Genomic DNA, 11,346 nt, shown 5'->3' on the forward strand with positions numbered 1-11,346 from the left:
CATAAATGAAATGCTGGCCATTCTACTTGTGTAGAATTTTGAGATGGGAAACATAAATCAGCATTTCCTTGAGACATCTCAGTTCTTAGGGGAAGGGAGAAGGTCTCTTATGGTGTGAATATTTCCCCTGCTGAGTGTGATATATTTAAAGCTAGAGTGCATATTTTTAAACTGCTTACCTTTTCAAGTCAAGCAACTACATCATCCATGCTCAGTCCAAAAGCAATGAATCTATTCCAACACTGATGGGAAAACCGACACGGTGAGCGGTAGCCTATTGGTCTCCATGATGGGAAGTTCCTAGAGAACTTTTTAAAAATGACTTTGACACACCCAAGTTTTTCTTTATGGATAGACTTAGATCCTAATTCTTGGATCCAATATGTGACAGAACCTGCAATCTGTCAAAGGACCTGACATGTGAACCTACACTAGCAAGTGTCCAAAAGTAGTAGTGAGAACTAATGGTGAACATTTTTTACCTCAGAGAAAACTGTTATGCTCTAGTGATATGGTCTTTTATTAAAAAATTGAATTTATTGGGATAACATCCTATGTAATAAAAGTGTAATATGCTAAATATCAATCGCTCGACCAGTCGTTATGATGCTCACTGACCACTAGGGGGCAGATGCTTTTACTGGTAGGTTAGCTTGCTGCTGGGGTCCTCCCGCTGTCCCTCCCCAACTGGCTCGCCCCCATTGGCCCTGTTCCGCAGGTCAAGCTGAGGGACCCCACCCATGCATGAATTCATGCATCAGGCCTCTAGTTGGTTAATAAATTTATATAGATTTCAGGTATACACTTCTATAATACATCATCTGTATATTATATTGTGTGTTCACCACCTCAAGTTAGGTCTCCTTTCATCACCATTTATCTCCCCTTTACCTTCTTCTACCTCACCTAATATAGTGATATATTCCAGTGTTTTTCAACCTTTTTTGGGCAAAGGCACACTTGTTTCATGAAAAAAATCACGAGGCACACCACCATTAGAAAATGTTAAAAAATTTAACTCTGTGCCTATATTGACTATATATAAAGTAATTCTCTTGAATAAGAATCAAATAAACACAAAAGAAGTATTTTATAATTACTTTATTATGAAATATTAAGTAAACAAAACAGTGAAAAATTATAAAATTCTTGTCTTGTCTGCACCTACGGCACACCAGGCAACATCTGTGCCACGGAACAGCGGTTGAAAAACGCTGATATATTCAATGCACACTTGCTGAATTGAACAGATTGTCCCAAAAGGGCAAAAATGCATCTTCAAAGAAGGTATACGCAGGGAAAGGGAGTCTCTAACCAGAAAGGCTGTCCTCTTCCCAACCTATTTATTCATTGATTATAAGTAAATCAGTAGTCAGAAATGAGAGGACCTTTACAAGGATCCATACAATGTTTTTTAGAAAATTTTAATAGGTTGCCCACATATTAAAAAAGTCAAACTAAAATTAGGATTTCTGGGTTCTCCTATAATCAGACAACACTGAGTTCACATTCCCATAAGACATAATCTTTCCAGTATTACATTCTCTCCATTCCTCTCGAGGTATTTTGTCATCATTGGTGTATTTCTTATAGTAGACTAGAGTTGAGAGGAAAATGACATGTACTTTGTACTTAAGTACTTATCAAAACTTTTTCACCTGGACAGTGTTCTCAGTGGTTAGAGCAGCGGCCTTCCCACTGAAGGATCTCAGGTTAGATTCCTGGTCAAGGACAATCAATGTGTATCTTTCACATTGATGTTTCTCTCTCTCTCTCTCTCTCTCTCTCTCTCTCTCTCTCTCTCTCTCTCTCTTTCTCTCTCTCTCTCTCTCTCTCTCTTTCTGTGTGTGTGTGTGTGTGTGTGTGTGTGTGTGTCTTTCTCTCCCTTCCTCTCTCCCTCCCTTCCACTCTATCTAAAAGCAATGGAAACAGATCCTCAAGTGAGGATTAACCACAAACAAAAAAATAAAAAGAGAGAACAGTCCAATGTATCCCAGGTTTAGTCTTGGAGTCTTTCCTTCTGCATGTTCAGAAGTTAAAAACTTTTTTTAAATCATGAGTGTTGCCTTTTATTAATGGATTGCTGTCTCCACCCTGTAATATATGGTGCTAAAGTTCACTTCTGCGTTTTGAGCAGAGAGCAACTAGCTGACAACAACAATTAAAAAGAAAACTACTTGGTGACTAATCAGTAGCTTCAGTGTACTCTGGCCTCTGTTAAAAATACAATCTCTTCAATACCATGATGACTGTTATAACACATTTCTATTATTTATGTTGCTTCACCCATTACTCTTATTTGTCCTTTCCTGGTATCTCCTCCCTGGAGTCCTGGAGAAATACACTTCCTTTATCAAACTAGAGCTTAGTTGAGCAAAGCTTAAAGTAGATAATGGTGTCAAGCACTTCCCAGCGTCATTTCTATGCTTCAGTTATTTCCACTATTTTTTTTTAACAAATGATAACTTTTTTGTTTTACTAACATTTAAATCCACCAGATATTGTTCTCAATAGAAGACTAACATTTGAGGCAGGACCTCAACATAAATGCAAAGAAAACTGGTAACCAACCATGTCCATGAGTAAACAATCAAGTGAAGGGAGTCTTCCCCCCAGTGCTTCTCAAAGTGGAGTCCCTGGAACAATGAGGGACACAGACATATTTCAAGGGTCCCTAAGTCCTCTGTGAGTAAGTAGTGATCATACACTCTTTAAATTCAATATTTCTTAAGTTAGGGTATATAAACATCTTCTTCAAGATCTGAGAATTCTCTGGGTTGAGCATCCCAGGAAGGTGGTGATGTGGTTTTGAATATGATGAATTTAATACTAGAGGAAATGTTCTTTGGAACCAGGAACATCCAACCTGAGTCTATCACTAAAGACCTTACAAACCAAACAGTTCACCGACACATGTGCATTGAATGAATTAAGGAGAACATCAACTTGCTTACTGTTGACTGAAGTCTCAGCCTCTTAGATGTTCCTATTGACCTGCCTTTCCAAAAGTGTGTCTTGGGGGAAGAGGGGACATTTTCCCTGTGACTCCCTCCTGGAATATACTGTGACCAGTCTCCACAGCACTCCCAAAGCCAAAGTCATGCAGAGATTCTGCAAGATTGTCTAGGAATGAGCTACCCTGATGAGATAAATCCCTCCTGTAAAATTCTTATGGGGTTAGAGAGGGTGAGATAATATTTTAAAATGGGGCAGAACCCACCATTTCCTTAGTGTGATCATCTCCATTTAAGATAGCTAAAATGGCCCTTGGCATTAAGATTTTAAAACCTGACTTGGTCAAGCTTTTGTTGCCAGTTCATACTAATCAAATTTACAGGAGACTGAGCTATAAATCAGAATGCTAAGTGCCTTGTGTAATACTGTATATATTTTATTTGCTATTGGCCAGAAAATCTTCAAAATATAGTGCTTCCTCCTTCACTGTGTCAAAAGGATGGAAGGCCAAAGTCTCAATCAAAAGAAATGAGAGTATACACCACAATGAACTCACAGAAAGAGAAATGGAAAAAAAAAAAATCCCATTTACCCAAGTCAAAAAAAATAAGATATCTAGGAATTAATTTAACTAAGGATGTAAAAGACCTGTATTCAGAAAACTATAGGACATTGAAAAAGGAGATAGAGGAAGACATAAACAAATGGAAGAACATACTATGTTCATAGATTGGTAGAATCAATATCATTAAAATGTCCATACTACCCAAAGCAATCTACAAATTCAATGCAATCCCCATTAAAATACCAACAGCATATTTCAAAGATCTAGAACAAACTTCAAAAATTCATCTGGAATACAAAAATATCCCCAAATAGCCACAGCAATCCTGAGAAAGAAGAACAAAGTTGGAGATATCACAATACCAGATATCAAGCTACATTACCAAGCCATTGTTCTCAAAACTGTCTGATACTGGCACAAGAACAGACATATAGATCAATATAACTGAACAAAGAATCCAGAAATCAACCCAAGCCATTATGCTCAATGAAGATTTGACAACATACAATGGAGTCAAGCCAATCTCTTCAATAAATGGTGCTGGAAAATTTGGTCTGATATATAGAAAAAATGAAACTAGACCAACAACTTACACCATGTACAAAAACTCAAAATGACTAAAGAACTTAAATGTAAAATGGGAAACCATAAAAATCCTACAAGGCTCCATAGGCAGCAAAATAGCAGAAATATGTCATTGCAATATCTTTACAGACACAGCTTCTAGGGGGCAATGGAGACTAGGGAGAAAATAAACAAACGGTACTACATCACAATAAAAAGCTTCTGCACAGCAAAAGACACCATCAATAAAACAACAAGAAAGCCCACTGCATGCGAGAACATATTTACCAATAATATTTCCGATTAGGGTTTAATCTCCAAAATTTACAGAGAACTCATACAACTTAACAAAAGAAAGATAATCTATCTAATCAAAAAAAAATGGGCAAAGGATCTAAATAGACACATTTCAAAAGAGGACATACAGAAGGTCTAGAGACATATGAAAACATGCTAAAAGTCACTAATCATCCAAGAGATGCAAATAAAAAAAACAATGCGGTACCATCTCATACCTGTCAGAATGGCTATCATCAACAAATCAACAAACAAGTGCTGGTGAGGATGTAGAGAAAAAGGAACCCTAGAGCACTGCTGGTGGCAATGCAGACTGGTGTAGTCACTGTGGAAGACAGTATGGAGTTTCCTCAAAAAATTAAAAATGGAACTCCCATTTTACCCAGTGATCCCACTTCTAGGAATATATCCCAAGAAACCAAGGACACCAACCAGAAAGGATATATGCACCCCTATGTTCACAGCAGCACAATTTACCATAGCTAAGATTTGGAAACAGCCTAAGTGCCCATCAGCAGAGGAGTGGAGTGAAAAACTATGGCACATCTACACAATGGAATACTAAGCCACTATAAAAATAAAAAAATAAAAAAAGGAACTCTTACCATTTGTAACATCTTATTTAGAGCATTATACTAAGCGAAATAAGCCAGTTGGAGAAATATAAATATCACATGATCTCTCTCTTATGTGGGATATAATGATCAACATAATTTAATAAACAATAATAGATCCAGAGACAAATGGCGGGGGGGGGGGGTGGTTAGAGAGCAACCAAAGGACTTGTATGCATGCATATTAGCATAACCAATGGACACAGTCACAGGGGCGGTAGGGGCTTGCCCAGGGTGGGAATGATTGGGGTGGGGGAGGGGTCAATTGGGGGAAAAGGAAACTTACATAAAACTTTAGACAATAAGAGAAAGGAAGGAAGGAAGGAAGGAAGGAAGGAAGGAAGGAAGGAAGGAAGGAAGGAAGGAAGGAAGGAAGGACGGAAGAGCTGTATTAATATCCAGGGTTCTTTCATGCAGGGCCAGGAGAAACCGGGAGCAGGTGACTTCTGTGTGGCTGACCACCACCTGGCCCCTCCTGGTGTTAGATGGTATCCATCCAAGCCAGCCTCTCTGGTTTCTCTCTCTTCTTGATTCCACCTGGAATCCTGCCTTCCTGCTTTAAACAGGTTTCTCCATCATCAGTGAGGTCACAGGTTTCTTTCATATTAGTCATATTCTGATCATTCTTCTGTGAAACTTACTCTAGTCACTTTTATGGGTGTTCCTCACATTTCTTTGGTACATTTACTAGTCTTTTAAAAAGAAAAATCTTTTTTCCCCCAGAAAAATGACTCATTATGCAGTTTAATTCATCCCTTAAATCAGGTTGGGGGGGGGGGGGGGGGGAGTGAGAATAAATTATCAAGAAAAAAATGAGTAAAGAAATAAATATATACATTATTTTCATTCTCAAAAGATGTTATTTCCAAATTCTGGTCTTACTCTATACTCTGTATAATGACTTTTAAAAAATAATCTAAAAAAGTCTATTCATTCAATAAGCAAAAGAGGGAATACTATGTATGTAGATATTACGATAAATCTTGGAGGTGTAAAAAAGAATTAAATGACTGGCTGCTAGAACAGCGGTCGCCAACCTTTCGGAACTTACAGACCACCGGTTGGTGACCACTGGCAAGCAACACCAATTCATCGCCTCACAGTCCTGGAAAGCGGAAATCCAAATACAGCAGGGCGGGGCTGATCCTTCTGAGGGCTGTGAGAAAACCTGTTCTGGGCCTCTTTCCCAGCTTATGGTGCTTTGCCTGCGGTCTGCGTTCCATGGCTTGCAGACAGAACGCCCCATCCCTGCCTTCACCTTCACACAGCCTTCTTTCTGTGTGCTTATGTCTCTTTACCTGGAACTCTTTGATAAGAACACCAATCCTACTAGGGTAGGAGCCCACCCTAGGAGGTAACTTCAGTTTCCTCATTTCTAAAATTTGGATAATAAGAGCACTTATCTTACAATCTCCTGTAAAGCAGTGGTTTACAAACCGGAAGACTATCAGGAACCACTTTTATGAAAAAAAGCAATGCCTGCCCTGGCCGGTGTGCTCAGTTGGTTGGAGCATCCTTACATACACCAAAAGGTTGGGGTTTTGATTCCTGATCAGCAAACATACCTAGATTGAGGGTACTAGCCCCAGTAGGGAAGCATAGGGGAGGCAACCAATCAATGTTTTTCTCACATCATGTTTCTCTCTCTTCTCCTTCCTCTCTCTAAACATATCTTCAGGTGAGGATAGAAAGAAAGAAAGAAGAAGAAAGAAAGAAAGAAAGAAAGAAAGAAAGAAAGAAAGAAAGAAAGAAAGAAAGAAAGAAAGAAAGAAAGAAGAAAGAAAGAAAGAAAGAAAGAAAGGAAGGAAGGAAGGAAGGAAGGAAGGAAGGAAGGAAGGAAGGAAGGAAGGAAGGAAGGAAGGAAGGAAGAAAGAAAGAAAGAAAAGAAAGTAAAAGCAATGCCTGGGCTTCATCGTTGGTGATTCTTGTTCATTACTCTGTCCTGAAGCCCAGGAAGCAACGTTTTAAAGGTGCTCAAGGGATATAGGTGTCAACCGATGGGCATTGTGCCAACTCAATGCCAACAGGAATCCCCAATTTGGGATATGGTGAAGAACAAAACCTTATCAGTGCAAACAGCTCAACTGTGATATAGCACAGCTATGGAACAGCTGGGTTAACTTATTCCTTTGGACTTCAGATTCTGCATCAGTAAAATGAGGGAGATGGGTGGAGACTGTTTTCACTGCTTTAATGTCTGGCTTTGTTTATCTCTGATACATTCTGACTTCTATTTAAGTTATAAGTTAAAGTCTGAAAGTAAATGATGAATTAAAATCAATAATGTTACTAATGTATTATAGTAACATCATTAACTAATTAGTGTAGGTTCTTAACACTATTTATAATAAATAGTGTAGGTTCCTACAAAGCCTGATTCCTCCACACTTGCACTCCCCAGGGATTGCACTAAGTCCATATATATATATATATATATATATATATATATATATATATATATATACTATTGATTTTTTTACAGAGAGGAAGAAAGAGAGATAGAGAGTTAGAAACATCGATGAGAGAGAATCACCGATCAGCTGCCTCTTGCACACCCCCCACTGGGAATGTGCCCGCAACCAAGGTACATGCCCTTGACCAGAATCGAACCCAGGACCTTTCAGTCCGCAGGCCAACGCTCTATCCACTGAGCCAAACTGGTTTCGGCTGCACTTGAAGTCTTAGCTCCTTTAGTGGACCTAAGTTCTGACCAGCCTTCCTAGCATTTCAGAGGATTTCCCAGGGCTTCATATATTTCCTATGGATAAGGCTGCTTCTCTCTCAATCACCTCTTCATTCTTTCTGGCTTACTGGGAAAGGTATAGTGCTGGGAGTCAGGAAGGATTAACAATTCATTGCTGTATCATTCACATTAGTCAAGGTATGGAAATAACCTAAGTGTCCCATAAAAGGGTAAAAGGATTTAAAAACTTGAGACTCTGCCCTGTCTGGTTTGACTCAGTGCATAGAGCGTTGGCCTGCCATCTGAGGAGTCCCGGGTTCGATTCTCGTCAAGGGCATATGCCCAGGTTGTGGGCTCAGTCCCCAGTGGGGGGGGGGGGGGGGGAAGGGAGCATGTGGAAGGCAGCCAATCAATGATTCTCTCTCATCATTGATGTTTCTGTCCCTCTGAAATCAATAAAAAATGAGACTCTACATAAAGTACATGATTTCCTAATCACTGTTGTATATCTGAAACTAGTACAGAATAATATTGAATGTAAACTGTAATTGAAAAATAAATTTCAAAATTGTGACCTACACAAACACACACAATGGAATATTATTTAGCCTTTAAAAAGAAGGAAATCCTGCCATTTGTGACAACATGGATGAAACTGAAGGACATTATGGTAAGTAAAATAAGTCAGGCTCAAAAAGACAAATACTGCATAATCTAAATAGTTGAACTCAAAGAAGCAGAATAGAATGGTGATTGACAGTGGTTGGGGAGTAGAAAAAATGGGGAGATGTTGGTCAAAAGTTATAAACTTAGAGTTATACAAGATAAATAGGTTCTGGAGATCTAATATACAACATGGATCCTACAGTTAATAATACTGTATCATATACTTGAAATTTTCTAAGAAGAAAGATCGGGCCTAAACAGGCAGTTGGACATCCCTCTCACAATCCAGGACTGCTGGCTCCCAACTGCTCACCTGCCTGCCTTCCTGATTGCCCCTAACAGCTTCTGCCTGCCAGCCTGATCACCCCCTAACCCCTCCCTACCAAACTGATTGATGCCTAACTGCTTCCCTGCCAGCCTGCTTTCCCCTAACTACCCTCCCCTGCAGGCCTGGTCCCCCCCAACTGCTCTCCCCTGCAGGCCTGGGTCCTACCCAACTCCCCTTCCCTGCAGGCCTGGTCTCCCCCAACTGCCCTCCCCTGCTGGCCATCTTGTGGCAGCCATCTTGTGTCCACATGGGGGCAGGGGCAGGATCTTTGACAACATGGGGGCAGCCATCTTGTGAGTTGGAGTGATGGTCAATTTGCACATTACTCTTTCATTACATAGGATAGAGGCCTGGTGTATGGGTGGGAGCCAGCTGGTTTGTCGTGAAGGGTGTCCTGGATCAGGGTGCGGGTTTCCTTAAGGTGTGGAGTGGCCTGGGCAAGGGGCTTGTGGTGGTTTGCAGGCTGACCACACCCCCCAGTGATCCAAGCAGAGGCCTTGGTATCTGGGATTTTTCTTCTACAATTGAAACTTTGTAGCTTGAGCAGAGGCCAGGGCAGACCAGGGTGGGCAGAAAGCTTGGCTTCCTCCATTGCCAGGGAAACCTATGCCTCCTGCTCGCTCCAGGCTGTAGCCATCTTGGTTGGCTTAATTTGCATACTCTCTCCTGATTGGGTGGTGGGCACGGCTTGCGGGTATAGCAGAGGTATGGTCAATTTGCATATCACTCTTTTATTAGATAGGATAGATTGCCTCAGAATAAATCAGTATCAGCCCTTTCCACCTTAGTCCTATGTCAGGTTATATTTACATCATTCTTTGAACCCACCTAGTTTCTTTTAGTGAAGAAAGGAACAAATTATCATTTTTAAAGTCTTCTTAAAACAATTCTATTGTTTGTATGGGTCTAGTGTTCAGGCTTTTAATAATTGATCTCTGTTGGTTATGATTCCATTCAGCCAATGGCATTAGTCCACTGGTCCTTTTTTTTAACTTTTTGTTCTTGTTTATTTATTCACTTTTATTGAATTTATTAGGTTAATAAAATTATACATTTCAGATATACAATTCTATAGTGCATCATCTAAATACTATATTTTGTGTTTACCACCCCAGTCAAGTTTCCTTCCATCACAATTTATCCCCTCTTTACCTTGTTCTATCTTCCCCTAGTCCACTGATCTTAATTAGTAATTACTTCCTATTGAAGAATAATGTCATAAGACAGGAAAGTCTTCTTAAATATGATACATTGGACAGAAAGATTAAGGGCATGAATAAAAGTTAAAACACAAGGTTTTAAAGCTTCTGCATTAAAAATAATTACCTTAAACACAAAGTTAAAAACCATCCAAGAAAAAAAACACTTTCAGTATTTGACAGGCCAAAAGATAATTCTTTTAATACATATTAATTTAACAGTTAAATCAATAAGATATAAAGAGCAATAGAAAAATGGGAAAATATATATTGAGATAATTCATAGGAGTACAAACATGTCTCAGCTTCATGAGTAAAGCAGTACCAATGACATCAATTGAAATTATCTAAGAGAAAATTTGTGACCCATAACATTGGCAGAGATTCCACTTAATGCTATTTCATTTTTTCAAGGCATTCATTTTTATGGAATTGTATATTACAACAGCTTTACTATACGACAATTGGATGATATAAATTTAAAATTTTTGACTGGTTTTGGTTTTATGATATTAGGTAGGGGAAGTGTTTCCAAGTCAGATATAATATCTATTCCCATAAAGCATTCAGATAATAAAGACACGCCTCTTCACATCAGGCCTGTCATTCAAACTTTCACCTTAATCTTATGACCAGTAACAAGATTATTACTGTTATTATAATCGATAATCTTATACATTTCTATATTCACTCAATTTTTTAATTGTAGCCCATATTAGGGCTTTTTACCAAGAGATGTTGGTGCCATAATGCATGAGGCTCCTCTGTTAAGGAATCTCAGAAAGTTCTCTTCATTCCCTGACCATTTTTCCCACTCCTGTGCATTAGGTTTTAGGTTCCCAGCCACAGAACCCTGGCACTTTTGTTAGTCTTTTTAAAAATATATATATTTTATTGATTTTTTTACAGAGAGGAAGGGAGAGGGATAGAGAGTTAGAAACATCGATGAGAGAGAAACATCAATCAGCTGCCTCCTGCACACCCGCCACTGATGTGCCCACAAGCAAGGTACGTTCCCTTGACCTGAATCGAACCTAGGACCCTTCAGTCTGCTGGTTGAGACTCTATACCTGTCAAAGAAACCCAACTCCTCTCCCGCTCCCACCCCCCATCCCATCTTACGGACGAATAATCGCTGGAAAGTTCTATATAGAAGAGACAATCCCTGGATCTTGTATTGGTATTCAGTAGTTTCATTGGTAAAGGGGCAGCATCCTGCAGTTTGAAAGCCATAAACGCGGCATTATCTATTGTGATATTACAATGCCACTAAGCCATGCCTCCATTCTGTCAGCAGTGTTCATTTTTGATAGTTTTGCACTTTTATGCCACGGGTTCTTCAGGAGCAACTGGCCACCAAAACACATCCTGTACCCTCCCCAGAGATGCCCCACAGGACACGTAGAGGCCTCAGAAAAGCCAGGGAAGGACCAGCGTGAAGGTGGGGGGGAGAGAGAGAGGCAGGTCCCACCAAC

The sequence above is a fragment of the Pipistrellus kuhlii genome, unplaced genomic scaffold (assembly GCF_014108245.1).
Source record: "Pipistrellus kuhlii isolate mPipKuh1 unplaced genomic scaffold, mPipKuh1.p scaffold_m20_p_1, whole genome shotgun sequence".
Classification (NCBI taxonomy): domain Eukaryota; kingdom Metazoa; phylum Chordata; class Mammalia; order Chiroptera; family Vespertilionidae; genus Pipistrellus; species Pipistrellus kuhlii.